The sequence below is a fragment of the Nylanderia fulva genome, unplaced genomic scaffold, assembly GCF_048542155.1.
Source record: "Nylanderia fulva isolate GAGA-0341 unplaced genomic scaffold, ASM4854215v1 Scaffold348, whole genome shotgun sequence".
NCBI lineage: Eukaryota > Metazoa > Arthropoda > Insecta > Hymenoptera > Formicidae > Nylanderia > Nylanderia fulva.
In genome coordinates, this window is record NW_028190420.1 from 15,078 (window position 1) to 20,619 (window position 5,542).

The 5,542-nt window shown below is 27.7% G+C and overlaps 1 long non-coding RNA gene across 1 annotated transcript; it reads left to right on the forward strand.

The window, feature by feature from the left end:
• The first annotated feature begins 767 nt into the window (after positions 1–767).
• On the forward strand, positions 768–2,197 carry LOC146722218 (uncharacterized). The gene is made up of 3 exons (XR_014925270.1): positions 768–872; positions 948–1,113; positions 1,604–2,197. It is a non-coding gene; the product is annotated as an uncharacterized LOC146722218 (long non-coding RNA).
• Positions 2,198–5,542: the final 3,345 nt, after the last annotated feature.

Here is a 5,542-nt window from a genome sequence, read left to right on the forward strand (position 1 = left end):
TTCAAAATTTTTTTCTTTTCAGGGAGTTGAGAAGGGGAAAAGGGGGGGGGAATTTTTTTTGGGGGGCCCAAAACCAAAAGGGTTCAAATTCCCCTTTTCCCAAAAATTTTTTTCCCTTTAAATTTCCGCAAAACATCGGTTTTACTTTGGGGAGAGGAATCAAGTGGGGGTTGTGGTTTAAAAATTAAAAGAGCTGACCCCCAAAAGTATTGAATTTTTTTTTCAAGTTTTTAAAAAACTCATCGTATTAAATATACCAAAAATTTTGTCATCAAAATAACTTAAATTTTTTGAAATTAGAAATAGCATATATATTAAATAATATACATTATTTATTTAAATTAAAAATATTTATGAATTATTACAACGTAATCTATTTCGCAACTTGATTTCAAACTTGATATTTATATTGCGTCGATCTTTCTTTATGAATAAAATAAAGCAATAAACAATAATTTTTTAACATAAATATATTTTTTATCTCTAAATATTAAATAATTTAATTATTTTTTTTCATAGAATAATTATGTAATTCGATAATAGTTTCTAAATATTATACAATGTAATGATCAAAAACAAAACAATAATTTAAACCTTTTACAATGAGATTTCTTTTATTTACACTTACTTAGGTAAATATGACATGTACATTATACATGTAAATTACAGAGAATTTTCTTCGCTACAAAGGAACGTCAAAGGAATTATACAATCAGGAAAAAAAAAGTTGGTGTATTATGCTATTTTTGCGTACAGATGTCCATTTGTATTTGCAATTGTTTGTGTCATTGTTGCGGATTATTTTTCCGAGTATTTACCAAAAAATTTGAGACCAGAATTCGTAGAAGGATCTTGCTGGTACTCTAGTCAACGTACGTTTTAGATAATTTTATTAATGCTACGCAATTTAAAAGTATGCAACAGTATATAAGATATCATACTTACAGATTTTGAAGCGTATATATTTTATTATTACTGGATCAGTACTACCTGTATTGTTAGTAGCATTTGCTTATCCATTTCTTCGTCTCGAAATATCAAACGGTGTGAAAAGGATGCAAATTTTCGTCTAACAGATTCGGAAAGCAGGCAGTATAATCAAAATAAGAAATGGTGAGTAATCTTACATTTTGCATCACTCTGTGATAAACTTTTATTTTATATTAGTAAGATTTCTGTAGAAATATTTTTGTGAACATCTCTGCCGACATCACATACTCGCTTAATTCGCATTCCAGATGAAAAAGAGATACGATTTTTTATACATTTTAACTGTGCTTATTCTTGTCTTTTTATTATCATTTTTCCTTCTATTTTGTAATAACATGATCTATTAGAGAAGAAAAACAATTATTTCTGTAACTTGCATTAGGTCTTTTCGAAAACGTGTGTAATTCTCGAAATGTCGTAAAGAGTGAAAATCAACGAATATATATTTAATACATAAATAATTACATTTTTGAAGTATTTCTTTAAATGACTTTCTCATTTCCCCATTTTTAGAAATTGTAATTTGTTCCACCATTTTCAATTTAATAATTTGATACATAAAATTTGTTATTTTTTTTTAAATGACTAAATATTAATATATATTTCTTTGCAGGTTTAATCTATATATGAAGTTTTTTATCATATTGTTTATCACTATGGGTATAAATTGGATTTTGTATACAGTTGGATGGCATTTATATACAATACAATTATATTATTATTGTTTTTGCATTAATATTGCTAATGCTTTATTAAATGTAACAGAGTATTTCTTGGTCTTTATCATATTTGTATGGAAAAAGAAAATCAAGTCGATGTTATTGAAACGATTCGGATTCGAGACAAATACATCGACTTGAATACCACTTTTGAGGAATCTATGCAGGAAAAGGCGAACTTTTGCGGAAAAAGATTTGTCACACGAAAAACTCATCTAATGAAATTGAATTCTACTGTTGTCAGTATGTAAAGAAAAGAGTTTTATCACAGATCAAATATCAACGATTAATATAATTGTATATAATCGCAATTTAATATAATCTTATAAAATTGAAAGTTACAATGTTATATTTTACGTGATGTTTAGATTTCTTCGAAGGGTTTAATTAAAAATTTTACATAGAAAATTTGTCTTATCGCAGTGCATATAATTATTTTAAATTAATGCGGTTTAAATTTAGTAAACATTTTTCGTCAAAAAATAATCTTTTATGAAAGCTATACAATATATTATTGTATATTATTATAAAAATGATTTCTGCTTCAAATAAAATCATATTATACATTTATATAAATATCCCTTATGGAAATTTATTATTAGTAAGACAAATAATAACTTATTTCGGTTACTTAAATTACTGTATATCAGTAATTTAAGTACTCTCAAAATATGTGATTATTTGGACTTACCAGTGATAAATTTCCATAAGAGATATGTATATATAAAGGGAAAGTATGATTTGTTACAACTGATGACATGGTCCATACAAATAAACGAATATTTTAGACGCAACGGTGTTAAATGTATTTATTGTTTATAAATAGTATATATTTTAACGAGGTGCTCAGTGTAGCTGAGATATGACAAAAGCGCGGTTATACATATATATATATATTTAAGAGTGAAAGAAGAATCAATGGATAAATATAAAGTATAAATAATAATCGAATAAACAATGGCTATCTCATCATTCATGTATGACTTCTAAATTTTGGGATACTATAAAACTTTTTAATTGAGTCAAAAATAAAAAAAAAATTATAAGAATATTTATTATTTTTGATATATTTCTGATATGAAATTCTAATGTATAGCATATTTCCTATTTTTAAAGCATAGTTTGAATTTTTTAAATTGATTTAACGCATTTTTCCAAGCTCTGGAAACAAAAATTCATTTGTTGCAGCCAAAGTCATTACAACATTTTTAATAATAAATTAAATTAGAGAAAATATTTCTAATGACGCCAGTAAATATAATCACTAGGATAAGAATATTTTAATGTGTAGACGACCAAACTGAGCAAATAGTATTCCTTTATTATATATTTGTCATAACGTTTCAACCTGTCAATGGGCTCTTACTGCGCCTGCTGTTGAGTGCGTCTTAGTTCGTTGGCGTCCGTCGACGTGTTCAGACGTGTTTTGTCTGAAAGAATTTTTTCCTTTTTGGTCCATTGTAGATCTAATTAGAACTTATGGCCGGGAAGGAAAAGCCAAGTCTGGCTTATATATATAGGCCACTAAACCGTGAAGAAGAAGAAGAAGGGTGCGTCCGTGGAGTTTCTGCGAGGACCCCCGTCCTCTCTTCTCACAACAGCTCTCTATGTCCGTTTCGGCCGAATTCCTTTCCTTGGCTGATATTGTTTATGTCAGCAATCAAATCGGCTACGTTCATTCTCGGCCGCGTTTTTGCCTCGTTATTTGCTGCTACGGTTAATTTCCTCGAAAATATAATATTCTCTCTTTCCTGGCAAGGCTCCCGAAAAATAAAAATAAAATGAAATAAAACTCTCTCTCTCTCTCTCTCTCTCTCTCTCTCGACGCAACCGCTCTGTCCTGCGATCGGGAGTGCACGTGCATCGGGACGACCACGTCAAAGTACATACATGGCATGAATGTTTTATGTCAAATATGTGTTTACTTGTATAACAGTCGAAAGTCGAAAGTCATACGCACGTATGCATAGCGCAACATTGTACGTATCGCTTAAAGCGCGACGATGGTCGAAAAGAAAGCAAAGTAGTAAGGCAATAGGACGGTATTGCGAAGCGTTTAATAAAAAAAACAAGAAATCACTCGGCACTCGATCAGATAAATATTAACGCGCTTTTTCGCCTTCTATCTAATACTATTAAATTCGTTTTTGTCATTAATAATTGTAAAAAAATTTTTAATAATTGTAAAAAAATTATTTGACTTTTACAATCATCTATCTTTATTTCTACAAATACACATTTTATTTGTACAGTAGAATTTATAACAGAAAAGCATTAAAAATGCAAAAATTCAAAAATTTACATAATCCTGTATACATACACATATAAGATTCAAAAAACCAAACACTCACAAACCGTTCCTTTTTTTAGTATGTGGGACTACTTTATATATCCTCCGGTAAGGGCTGTAAGTTATGAGACTTTTTCTTTATAGGAAAATATACCGCACTAAAACCCATACCTAATGTAGACACTGCTTCAAGTCAAGATAAGCGGAGTGTGTTTCTGTTCTGTCATTCGATACACTGACCGTCCCTATCAACATATATAAATAGTATAAGAGCAAGGCAACGTTAAAGAATTCTTTAACGGCTAACAAAATTCCAACTTATACACATTATATTGCATTATTTTAAATATTTAGGCTAGATAAATAACATAATACTTCATATTTACGATTATATCTTAATGAAATAAATAGGTATCCAAATTTTTAATAATATTGCATTTTCAATATTGCGATATAATACGAATTATATTCTCATGGTTAATAGCTGCTATGATAAAAAAAAATACACGTATTGCTTATTTTAATATTTTTTCAACAAAAAGAGAGAGACAACAAAAAAAATGCAAACTTTATGTATATAAAGCATCGTCGAATTTAGCAGCGCGAATGTCTTAAAATCACTCGTATAATTGTTTATAACAACGCGACAAAGTGGGTTTCACACGCATAAAAAATATTTATCTATTTAAAAAAGTATTGCTAATATCGAATAAGTATTTTTTCACAACAAATCAATATTATTAATTTTAAAAAAATTATGTGTTAACGGCACTATTGAAATAAATATTTATTTGAAATTAATAGCCTTTTTTAGTGTATAGAGTATAGATAATTGTCAAAAATATAAAAAGCAATATAAAGTTAATACAAACATCGAATCACTTGACAACACGTATTTTGACATTTTTGGAGAGTTGTCTAATATGTAATCCTTAATTACTTTGTTTTTTGTTTTGTTTCACATTTTAATTATTTAAATGTTACATCGAACTTTAATGTGATACACTCACCAACAGTCATGACTCTTTAGAAATAAGAAGTCTAAATAATTTTTAACAATTAATCCTTTTATATTTTTCACGACGTTGTAAGTAAATTTTAATTTATTCCTTTTAATATATCTTTTATTAAATTGATTTACTTTTAACAAAATATTTTAATGATGTTTTAGTTAAAAGGGATTATATATTATATATTTTATTTTTTATTCTTTTTCTTTTTACCAACAGTTTGATGGTAGAACGATTTGTTCACAATTGACATTGTCAAATTTAAATCAACAACTTCTCGCTTCTGAACAATGATTTTGTTAATAGGTTTTTAGCGTTGTCAGGCCGAGTTATTATTACCATCTTAAAATATGTTTTAATCATGTTTCACACGATAAGGGTTTCTTACGTTTTCGTTTGCATTTCTTAAATTTTAAATTTATATCTATACAATTTTATATATTTTGCAATATTCATGTGTAGGCGATTATATCTGCTTTATATTTTTATTTATTATAATTATTTGTTAACAAATTTTTATACTGAGGAAGACT